The 12,887-nt window shown below is 39.4% G+C and overlaps 1 long non-coding RNA gene across 2 annotated transcripts in view; it reads right to left on the reverse strand.

The window, feature by feature from the left end:
* Nucleotides 1-12,887, reverse strand: part of LOC110341097 — a 134,184-nt gene that overhangs the window by 60,985 nt on the left and 60,312 nt on the right. Inside the window, exon 3 of one of the 2 annotated variants that reach the window (XR_005873879.1) lies at nt 7,509-7,563. The exons of the other annotated variant lie outside the window; for it this stretch is intronic. This is a non-coding gene — a long non-coding RNA (uncharacterized LOC110341097). The remainder of the gene's footprint in view (nt 1-7,508; nt 7,564-12,887) is intronic. 2 annotated transcript variants of the gene reach the window in all.

The following is a 12,887-nucleotide window of genomic DNA, read 5'->3' on the forward strand; positions in this document are numbered from 1 at the left end:
CATTCACAAAGACACAGGCAATATAGAATCATACTTTACAAAACACTAAAAGAAAAAGGGAGGAGAAACTACACAAAATAACTTCACTAACAATAAATCAAGCGCAAACAAGGATCACCAATCAATGGTCATTAATATCCCTCAATGTCAATGGCCTCAACTTACCTATAAAAAGACACAGACTAGCAGAATGGATACGAAGACAGAACCCTTCCTTCTGCTGCATACAAGAAACACATCTCAACACCAAAGACAGACGTTATCTCAGAGTAAAGGGCTGGGAAAAGATCTTCCAATCAAACGGCCCCAAGAAACAAGCGGGCGTAGCAATCCTAATATCTAACAAATTAGGCTTCAAATTAAAATCAATCAAAAGAGATGAAGAAGGGCACTTCATATTCATCAAAGGAAAAATACATCAAGACGAAGTCTCGATTTTAAATATCTACGCCCCAAATACAAAGGCACCTACATTCGTGAAAGAAACATTACTAAAGCTCAAAATGCACATAAAATCTCACACACTAATAGTAGGAGACTTCAACACTCCGCTCTCACCGCTAGATAGGACCTCCAGACAGAAACTTAACAAAGAAACAAAAGAATTAATAGAAGTTATGACCCAACTGGGTTTAACAGACATCTATAGAACATTCCACCCAAATACAAAGGGATATACCTTCTTCTCGGCACCACATGGAACCTTCTCTAAAATTGACCACATAATAGAAAACATAGCAAATCTCCACAGATACAAAAAAATTGGAATAACCCCCTGCATCTTATCAGACCACCATGCATTAACATTAGAATTCAACAATAACACAAATCGCAGAACCCTACAAACTCATGGAGATTGAACAATGCACAATTGCACCATCCCTGGGTAAAGGAACAAATAAAAAAAGAAATTAAAGACTTCCTCGATTTCAATGAGAATGAAGACACAACATACACAAACTTATGGGACACTTTGAAAGCAGTGCTGAGAGGAAAGTTTATAGCACTAAGTGCCCACATGAAAAAACTGGAGAACAGTCATACTAGAGAATTAATAGCACAGCTGAATGTTCTAGAACAAAAGAAGCAAACTCCCCCAGGAGGAGCTGACGCCAGGAAATAATGAAATTGAGGGCTGAAATCAATCAAGTAGAAACCAGGAAAACATTGAGAAGAATCAATGAAACAAAGAGTTGGTTCTTTGAGAAAATCAACAAAATAGACAAACCTCTGTCCAAACTAACCAAAAGACAGAGAGAGAACATGCTAATTAACAAAATCAGGGATGAGAAAGGGGACATAACAACGGACTCTGAGGAAATCAAGAGAATCATCAGGGCATACTTTGAAAATCTGTACTCCACAAAATTTGAAAATTTAAAGGAAATGGACAATTTCCTGGATAGATATCACTTGCCAAAACTAAATCAAGAACAGATAAATAATCTAAACAGACCTATAACCCCTAATGAAATAGAAGCAGTCATCAAAAGTCTCCCAAACAAAAAAAGCCCAGGCCCAGATGGCTTCAGTGCAGAATTCTACCAGAAATTCAAAGAAGAGCTCATTCCAATACTCGTCAAAGTATTCCACACTATAGAAGCAGGAGGCTCACTGCCAAACTCTTTCTACGAGGCTACAATTACCTTGATACCCAAGCCACACAAAGACACAACTAAGAAAGAGAACTATAGACCAATTTCCCTCATGAACATTGATGCAAAAATACTCAATAAAATACTTGCAAACCGGATTCAAGAACACATCAGAAAAATCATCCACCATGATCAAGTAGGCTTCATTCCAGGAATGCAGGGATGGTTCAACATTAGAAAATCTATCAATGTAATCCACCATATTAACAATCTGCGAAAGAAAAACCACATGATCATCTCACTAGATGCTGAAAAAGCCTTTGACAAAATCCAGCACCCCTTCATGATAAAGGTCCTAGAGAGATCAGGGATAACAGGAACGTACCTGAATATAATAAAAGCAATATACAGTAAACCAACAGCTAACATCAAACTAAATGGAGAGAAACTCAAAGCAATTCCTCTAAAATCAGGAACAAGACAAGGCTGTCCACTCTCTCCATATCTCTTCAATATTGTACTTGAAGTTCTAGCTACAGCAATAAGACAACAAAAGGAGATAAAGGGGATACAAATAGGAAAAGAAGAAGTCAAACTTTCATTATTTGCAGATGATATGATAGTTTACATAAGTGACCCAAAAAACTCCGCAAGGTTACTCCTAGAGCTGATAAACACCTTCAGCAATGTGGCAGGATACAAGGTAAACTCAAAAAAATCAGTGGCCCTATTATATACAGATGATGAAGTGACTGAGAAAGAAATCAGAGAAACATCACCTTTTACAATAGCCAAAAACAGCATCAAATATCTGGGGATAATGTTAACCAAGGAAGTGAAAGACCTGTATATCAAGAACTTTGTGTCTTTGAAGAAAGAAATCAAAGAAGATACCAGAAAATGGAAAGATCTCCCATGCTCTTGGATTGGTAGGATCAACATAATAAAAATGGCAATCTTGCCAAAAGCAGTCTATAGATTCAATGCAATCCCTATCAAAATTCCATCACAATTTTTCAAGGACCTGGAAAGAACATTAAGCAACTTTATATGGAAAAACAAAAGGCCCAGGATAGCCAAAACATCCCTATACAATAAAGGAACTTCAGGAGGCATCACCATACCTGACTTCAAGCTCTATTATAGAGCTATAGTCCTGAAAACAGCTTGGTATTGGCACAAAAATAGGCAGGTAGACCAATGGAACCAAATCGAAAGCCCTAATTTTAACCCACACACCTATGAACACCTGATTTTTGACAAAGAAGCTAAAACTGTACAGTGGAAAAAAGAAAGCATCTTCAACAAATGGTGCTGGCATAACTGGGTAGTGGTATGCAGAAGACTGCAGATAGATCCATGTTTATCGCCTTGTACAAAACTTAAGTCCAAATGGATCAAAGATCTCAACATACATCCAGCCACACTGAAACTTTTAGAAGAGAAAGTGGGAGATACTCTTCAACGAGTTGGTACAGGAGACCACTTCCTAAACATAACACCAGTGGCACAGGCACTGAGATCAACAATTAACAAATGGGACCTTCTGAAACTAAAAAGCTTCTGTAAGGCAAAGGACACAATCAAAAAGACAAAAAGGCAGGCCACAGAATGGGAAAAGATATTCACTAACCCTACATCTGACAGAGGGCTAATCTCCAAAATTTACAAAGAACTCAAGAAACAAGTCTCCAAAACACCAAAGGATCCACTTGAAAGGTGGGGTTCAGAGCTAAATAGAGAATTCTCAGTAGAGGAGGCTAAAATGGCCAAGAGACACTTAAGAAAGTGCTCAACATCCTTAGCCATCAGGGAAATGCAAATCAAAACAACTCTGAGATACCATCTTACTCCTGTCAGAATGGCTTGAATCAAAAACACCGAAGACAATTTATGCTGGAGGGGATGTGGAGAGAGAGGAACACTCCTCCACTGCTGGTGGGAATGCCAACTCATACAGCCTCTTTGGAAATCAGTATGGAGATTCCTCAGGAAAATGGGAATTAATCTACCACTAGACCCAGCAATTCCACTTTTAGGCATTTATCCAAATGAGGCAGGTTCATACAACAAGGGCATCTGCTCCACTATGTTCATAGCAGCATTGTTTGTAATAGCCAGAACCTGGAAGCAACCTAGATGCCCCTCAACTGAAGAGTGGATAGAGAAAATGTGGTAAATTTACACAATGGAGTATTACTCAGCAGAAAAAAACAATGGAATCTTGAAATTCGCAGGGAAATGGATAGCACTGGAAGAAACCATCCTGAGTGAGGTAACCCAGTCGCAAAAAGACAAACATGGTATGTACTCACTCATATATGGATTTTAGATATGGATCAGGATAGTGCCAGTCTGCACTTCCACAGATAGAGAGTCTGGGAAACAGGAAAGAACCTAAATGATATGCATATATGCATAGTACCCAAGAGAAGAGGATGGAGACAAGATCCTCTGAATGGATGGGGAACAGGGCGAGGGGGGTAGTGGGACCTGGGAAGAATAGAGGGGGTAAAGAGGAAGGGAGTTGGTCATGGGGGAACAGGAAGTTGAGGGGGTGGGAGTAGAATAGGGGGAAGAGGGAATCATAGGATCGAAGACAGATCAGGCACCAGAGTGACCTCGAGTGATCTAAAGGTATAACATCAATTGGCAAGCTAAGCAATAGTGGAAGGACCACCTCGAATGCCCATTCCTGATAATGAACTTGATGTCTATAACTATCCGGGAGCCTTCATCCTGGGACTGATGGAAGCAGAGGCAAACACACAACTAAGCACTGAACTGAACCCAAGGAACCCAGAGACAGAGAGAGAGGAATGATGAGCAAATTGGCAAAGAATGGGCTGGCAAAACCAGCAGAGACAGCTGATCTGAACAGGGGAGTGCTCTTGGACCCCAGACCGACAGTGGGGAGGCCAGAATGGGACTGATCTGGACCCCCCAAATGTGAGTGTCAGTGAGAAGGCCTGGACAACCTATGGGGCTCTGAGCTGTGGATCAGTGTCTATCCCTGGTATACAATCTGTCTTCATGTGCCTATAGCACAAAGAGAGATGCTCTCTCAGCCTGGACTCTTAGGGGAGTGCCTTGACCCTACCAAGAGTAAAATGATAGACTCTAGACATCCCCTATGTGGAAGGATTTGGCAATAGGGTGGGAGGGAGGGTGGAAGGGGAGGGAGGGAGGAGGGGAGGGAGAGGGAACTGGGATTGACATGTAAAACAAGCTATTTAAAATTAAAATTAAAAAAAGCTAAAAAAAAGAATTTCTCATATTACATGTATATGAATTGCATATGACCAGATGTGTGTAATAGATATGTGAACATATGTATACATCATATACAAGGATCCACACACATGCTTTATGTATTTCTTACTTAGTAAGCTCTGTTACAGACACCTTAAATGTCTTCAGGGTAATGTGATCATGTGAAAAACTAATAGATATACTCCTGACTTCAGCAGTCAAGACCTTGATTTGTTAATACAAGCCTTTGTAAACTCAAAATTAGGTTCCAGGCACACAACTTTGGAGGCAAACTGGTTTTTCTGCAATTGCCTTTTCATACTGGGAATTAAACCCAGGTCCCACTACCCTCCAATAGCCACAGGACTATGCACATGGAACTTGGGAAATATTTAAATTCTAAACTATAAAATGTTACGAGAAGCTTTTTCTTTGCTAGCCGCTTTGGTTTATCCCCCGCCAGCCACCTGGGCTCTGCCGCATTGTAGCCCCCAAATAACACACAAGACACTGTATTAATTATGAAGCTGTTAGCCTTGCTTGTTTCTTATTAGCTAGCTCTGACTTAAGTAATTACCCCATAATTGTTAATCTAAGTATGTTTCTTACCGGAGAATAGTTCCAGGCTTCCTACCCCCATGGCGTTACATGTTGACTCTCTTGTGTTTTTCTCCTTCCCAGAATCCTCCTGGACTCCTAGCCCCACCTATCTAGATTTCTATAGGCTCAACAGTACTTTATTGACAAATAACAGGCAAATAACAGGACTTCCCCAACAATAAAAGGAGGGTAAAGTCAATGATCTAGTGTAACTGGCCTGAGAGAAAGGAAAATGTTGACAAAAGGTTAACAGAGGCATCCAGTCTACTGGTGCCAGCAGAAGGCCAGAAAGCGTTCCCTGAGTTTTCAGTGTTCTTGACTTCCTCCTTTTCTCCATTGGACCCCTCAATGTCTTTCTGTGGAGGGAGAAGATATGGGTGTGTCACACAGGGATGTATTTTTGCTTATCAAAATATTGTGTGGTATTTAAATTTATAGTTATCTAGAAAAGGCACATGTATCTCATTTCCAGCTCCAGATTTACAGTAATTCCTCTGATTTCCCAGCCTTAATTACTAAGTGATCCCAACATCTGAAGCTCACAGTGGCATTGGCAGAGAATGCTGGAGTTGCATCCCTGCTTTCCATCAGAGACAAGCCATACTGTCTGGAGGATGCCTCTCATAACGTTATTTTTTACTCCATCTCATAAAGCCTGTTCTGTATAAATATATTTTAATTAATTAATAAACAAGATGTAATGAATTCTGGCAGGGTGACATTTGAGCACAAAGCAAATGGCTTAAACAGATCCTGACATTTTTTTGCCAGGAAAAATACCCCACACATGTGTACTGAGCACACAAACACACACACACACACACACACACACACACACATTTATTTCTTGGAGATACTATGTAGTTCGAAATTGTAGATAGCTTATTTGACATTTGAGGGGCACCAGTCAAAAAATACAGGACAAGAGAGATGGGTTTTCCAAGCAGTTGGCTAGTGACCAACAGAAATGCATGAGTATTTGAGAACTCAGCAACACTAGACTCCTCTAGCTGAGCATGCAGTTCTATTGTTTCTTACCATAATACTTCTGAATAGATTGCATCTGTATTTAGTGAAATAGAATAGGAATTTACTTGATAGCTTGGGGTACTCAACACATACCAGTATGATCTTCACTGAATCTACCTTTCCTAAAAGCTATCTACATAGGTTTTGAAAACCTTTACTATGTCCCTACAATAGTAGCTTTTGTACTCAGAATGCATGCACACACACACACACACACACACACAGGACCATCTAGTGGGGGCTATCAGTTCAATATTGGTAAACAGTTCTCTAGGAAATACAGAAAATAGTGATGTTTTGCTGTTGAAGGCCGGTCTTCACTGCTTCTCTGTGTGCCTTGAAAGTTCACTCTTTCATTGGGAAAATGGGAGATTTTGTATTTTGTATTTGGCTGGTAACAATGTCCAAAGTAATTTGGTTTCCTTCTCCGCCAACCAAGTCTCTAAATTTCTTTAGGAAAGAGGTGATCTCACTTGTTTTGTCTTCATTGTCCAGTAGAGGATGTTCCCAATATGTTTATCAAAAGAAGGGAAATTTACCAATTGTATTTTATCATGTGAGGGGTACTTGCTTGAACTTCTGCATTTATTTCCTCATTATCTAAGAAGCCTTTACAAATATAATGAACCTTGAGTAGAATTCATAAATGAATGAATTACATTCCTTCCACCTGTATTTTTATGTCTCATTAAGTCCCTGGTCTTGTCATATTCTACCACCCAATCGGTATTGTGTCACTTCCTGACCACTGACACCACCAGGACCAAAACGTAACTTATAGAGGTGATCAAGGTAATATCACTTCCTCTGAACACCAGCTCTCTTATCTAGGAAAGAAAGAGACAAATGGAGGGAGGGAGGGAGAGATGGAGGGAGAGAGGGAGGGAGTAAGGGAGGGAAGGAAGGAGGAAGGGATAAGGGAGGGAGGGAAGGAGGGAGGGAGGGAGAGAGGGAGGGAGTAAGGGAGGGAGGGAAGGAGGGAAGGAGGAAGGGAGGGAGAGAGGGACGGAGGGAAAGCAAAAACAATGGTACCTGTAGCTTGGCCCGATTTGCTGGGATAGTAGCCATGGTTTTCCACCTTTCTTGACTGTATAGACACAATCATAGGTATATAGATGAATCACTAAAGTAGAAATATCATACAGGAAGTTGCATGGCATTCTGTATATAACTGAAATTCTCTCATTAGATTTTGGGGCAAATGCTGAATAGTCAGAGAAGTAAAGGAGCCAGTCAAGAGAACCTCTTACCTCTATCCTCAGGCCAAAAGAGTAATCCTGTCCTACAAACCCTCAGACTGAATGCATTGAGCTACTGTCTCCTCTTGCCTTATACCCCTCTCTCCGCCCAGCCATATCACTCCTGTCTCTACCTCCCTAGTACTGGGATTAAAGGCATGTGACCTCTGAGTACTGAGATTAAAGGTGTGAGCCACATCAGACCGACTCTGTCTCTCTTTTAGACTGTATCAATTTCATGTAGCCCAGGGTGACCTTGAACTCACAGAGATCGAACCTGCCTCTGCTTCCCAAGTGCTGGGATTAAAGGTGTGTTCCAGTATTGCCTGGTCTCTGTGGCTAACAGGTGTGGCTAGCTCTGCCCTCTGATCTTCAGGCAAGCTCTATTTGTTAGATCACAAACAAAATATCACTACATAAACACTGGCCACCTAGTTGCCTGGCAGAAAGAGCTAACCTCACCCATTTTCCTGAATATAAATCTTAGTTTATAGTTAATTTAAGCTTAAGCAATTGTGGTTTTCTGACTTTCTGAAGGATTGTTAGTGGCTTTTGGTATGGTGTATGGAAATTGTTCTGTAGATGATCGTCTGTATTTATACTTTCTTAAGATGCTAAAACTAAACGTGTCAGGAATGCCAACATGAATTGTAGCTCACAACATTGTGAAATCAAAGAAACTCTGATGGATTAGTTCTAATTTAAATAATTACTCAAAGATAGCAAAACAAGTTTCTGAACCACCATAACTAAAACTGGTGAGAATGGTGGGAGAGGATATGTGTGACCCTTGGTTTCACATGGTGCAAGAATTTCAGTTGAAATCAAATTTTCACATATATGTTACTTATAGTACCACAAGCCATTTTGAACTGTTTGGGAAAGGTAAAAGAAAGAAAGTAGCTAGATGCTTCCATTTATAATGAACTTTACATGTGACCATAAATGACTAGTTGATGAGTCATTGATTTCCCAGCCTTATTCAAGTCACCTTGCTTTGGTGCATTGTAGAGCCTTCTAAAGTATTTATTTAAATGTTCATAATTCATAAGACATGAGGTTAGAAGGTAGAAATACTTGTGTGATTCTTGACTGGTGATATATGCAATAATTTTTTGTTAAGTTAAAAAAATGTTCTTTGACTGCTTATCCTAGTTCCAAATGGAACCTTACAAATTCAGAACTCAGAAATCTGTATCTTATATTACACTGGGAATTTAAAAACAACTTTTAAAACTAAAGAGTTTGTCACCAGTGCTGATACAAAACTCATAGTATAATGACTGCTTTGCAGGAAGGCATTCAGATCCCAGAGCTTCGAAGGTTTTTTTGCAACCACAGTGACACACTTTTAAGTCATCTAAACTTAGTCTGTGGCAATTTGTTGTGTCATCCCAAAATGTCCAAGATAGCTGCCACTGAATGCTGTTTCTATACACCCAGCTGTAGAACATCATGAAGCTTGGTAACTACATGAAATTTGAAGCTCCTGCCAAGACTTAGACTTCAAATTGCCTATCATAAAGTCCTACTGAATTCCAAAAGTGACTTGACCATCCTCCCCATCATGTTTGTCCCATCAGCTTTGAACTGACCCATGGTACTTTGAATTCAATATTTTTTCTAAAAATCTCCATCTAAAATAAACTGTACTCTATATGTTAACTGTTTGTTTTGAATAAGACAGAATAATATTATAATGATAAAATAAAATTATACATAACATAAATGATCATGGAAGTACAGCATTAAAACCTTTTTTTTATAAAACAGCCAGGCATGATGACACACATCTTTATTGCTGGTGCTCAGGAGGAAAAGGCAAGCAGATCTTTGAGTCTGAGGCCATCCTTGTCTACAGAGTGAATTCCAGGACAGCCAGGGCTACACAGAGAAACCCTATTTCAAAAAAACCAAATGTATATCTTTCCATTTGAATGCAATGACTCCTTGGGAAGCTTTACATTATTTTTGTTTGTTTTTACAGTACAGCAAGATAACCAGAAACTCATAATTTGGTTGGGGGGAACCCCCAGAATAGTATAACTAACTACCAGTGCGTGACACACAAAAAAAAACTCTTACAGTTCAACCAATATGGAGTTTGAGAAGCTGTGTTACTAGTGTTCTGTGGGATGGTGTCAATTGTTTTCATAGTTTACATAAGGAATACTCCTGCATTTGGGTATGTATATGCCAGACACAAAAGTGTTGGAAGTCAGAGTCTTTTATTGTGGAATAAATCTGTGATCATTTTTCAGTCAACTGTAGTACAAACCAAGATACCGGCCTCTGCACACTTCTTCATGCTTGTGTAACAGTCCAGAAAGATCAGGACCTTGTAAAGTATCATTAGGCCCAGTTTTTCAAGTCTATTAAACTGCAAGCTACAGTTCTCTGCAGCATCTCCAGGGTCAAGCTACTGTGGTTTTTAAGGGACATTAAGCCAGGACAGTTGGGAATGCCATCTTTGCTAGTCAAGCTGGAGGAAAGGTCAGAATGTGACCACCTGTCTATTCCCATATCCCCTCATCCACATCACAGACTGTGACACTAACAGCTGAAACCAGTCTCAAATCACTGCTAAGGAATACTCCCATGTCTTCTGAGCTGATATGATTCTCAGTGGTTACAATCAAGCTTCAACAGCTACTAGGGCCAGCACCGGTGTTACAAGAGACCTTTTTGATCCATGACTACTTCTCTTGACCTTTGACATGGTGATTAGTGATGCAAAGATTTACAATCTTAAAGGAAGGGAATGAAGGATATCTAAAACATAGGTAATTCCAATCTGTGTTTCTTTGAGATGGCTGGTGTTTCTTGTCTATTACTTAAGTGATTAATAATACAGAGGATAATTCTTCTTTACCCAGAGGGTTATTGTCATCCTTTATAGAGTTTAAAATTTTACACTTTAAGTAAGCACAGCCCTAGGCAAGGAGACACCAAGAGAAATATTTCCTTATTAAAACAAGATGTAACCAACAGAGCAAGTCAACAAATATGCCACTGCCAAGAAACCACCATTAGACTAAAAAGAAGGAGAAAATGAGGCAGAATGAAATGCAGGAGGAAAGGGTAATGAACAAGAAGAAAGGACCATAGAGAGTAGAAAGAGGAAACAGAGTGTCTCTTGTAGGACAATGTAAACAGAGGACACTTAATGCGTCCTGCTTGGCCATAAGAGTTCAGTTGGGCATACTCAATCAACCTGCTACTACTAAGTATGAAAACATGGTGGCATCTGTATCATGTAAGAGTGAGTGTGGGTGGATGTCTTCTATTGTGCTTGTGAAGCCATGTTTTCAAAAACAAACAAAGATCAACAAGACAGATTCATTTCCAGGTTGTAATTTGTAATTTTAAGGAGATGGATAGGAAAACAAAGGCGTGTTCTGTGTTCCTTCCATGGCATCTGGAGAAATCCTGAGCACTGAAAGAGACTGGATAGCACAACTGATGCAGAAGAGCTCTGCAGCAGAGGAAGACAAGGGAGGCAGGGAGGGCTCGTCAGGAAGGACTCAGAGCTGTTGCCTGTTGTGATCTTCTTGTTGAAGGAATCATTCATGCAGCTCTACAAGATCAGGAGCTGGAATCTCTGGCACAAATGAAATGAAATGTATAATTTCACAGTTTTGGCCCTGCTTCATATTCATTCTTAAATTTCATGTTTGTCAAGTATCCAAAACACATCCATTACCATTCTCAGAACCAAACACACACACACACACACACACACACACACACACAGAGAGAGAGAGAGAGAGAGAGAGAGAGAGAGAGAGAGGGAGAGAGAGACAGAGACAGAGAGAGACAGAGGGAGAGACAGAGAGAGAAGTAGACAGAGAGAGAGACACAGAGAGAGAGAGGGGTAGGGAAAGGAGAGGGAGACAGAAAAAACAAAACAAAATAACAGCAAAAGTTCTTTCTCTTTCTCTCATCAAGCTTAAATCTTACATGGAAGAAAATTGAAGAAAAAGTAAGTAAAACAATTCAGATAAGTATAGATGGTGATTAGTACAAGGAAATAGGACTAGGAAATATCAGAAGGAAAAGAATAAAAGTAAATGCTTATCTGGACAGTAGTGGCACACACCTTTATTCCCAGCACTTGGGACGGAGAGGCAGGTAGATCTCTGCGAGTTCAAAGATAGCTTGGTCTACAGAGTTAGTTCCAGGAAAGCCAGGGTTACACAGAGAAATTCTGTCTCAAAAACAAACAAACTGATATAATTTTATATTTCAGGTCACTTGTGTAAACTATCATATCATCTGCAAGTAGTGAAAGTTTGACTTCATCCTTTTCAATTTGTGTCCCCTTGATCTCCTTTTATTTTCTTATTGCTCTAGCTAGAACTTCAAGTACAATTTTAAATAGATATGAAGAAAGAGAACAGTCTTGCCTTGCTCCTGATACAGTGGAATCACTTTTGAGTTTCTCTCCATTTAGTTTGATGTTAACTGTTAGCTTGCTGTATATTGCCTTTATTATGTTTAGGTACATTCTTTGTATCACTGCTCTCTTCAAGACCTTTATCATGAAGGGGTGTTAAATTTTGTTGAAGGTTTTTCTTCTGCATCTAATAAGATGATCAGTTTTTCAATTTTTTAATATGGGAGATTATATATATTGTGGATTACATCAACAGATTGTCCTAGTTTGAACCATCCCTGCAACTCTAGGATGAAACCTACTTGATCATGGTGGATGATTTTTCTGGTGTTTTCTTGGATTCAGTTTGCCAGTATTTATTATTTTACAACAGTGTTTATGAGGGATATTGGTCTGTAATTCTCCTTCTGAGTTGTGTCTTTGTGTGGTTTAGGTACCAGAGTAACTGTAACCTAATAAAAAGAGTTTGGCAATGTCCCTTCTGTTTCTACAGTGTTGATATTAGCTCTTCTTTGAATTTCTGGTAGAATTCTACACTGAAATTATCTGGTCCTGGGCTTTTTCTGCTTGGAAGACTTAGGGGACACACATTAACCTAAATTTAACCTCTACTACTCTGAAATTCTGTGACTTTGTTGGATTTTTTTATAAAATTAAAGAAATTTCTGGTATGTCTATTCATTATAAAAATCATTTCTAAAATAATGGGTTTGTAAGATTCCATTTAAATCACATGAGTACCTCTCATACATAAAGCCAAGGCCTCAACATCATACT

Source organism: Mesocricetus auratus, unplaced genomic scaffold (assembly GCF_017639785.1).
Source record: "Mesocricetus auratus isolate SY011 unplaced genomic scaffold, BCM_Maur_2.0 Super-Scaffold_100676, whole genome shotgun sequence".
NCBI classification, from domain to species: domain Eukaryota; kingdom Metazoa; phylum Chordata; class Mammalia; order Rodentia; family Cricetidae; genus Mesocricetus; species Mesocricetus auratus.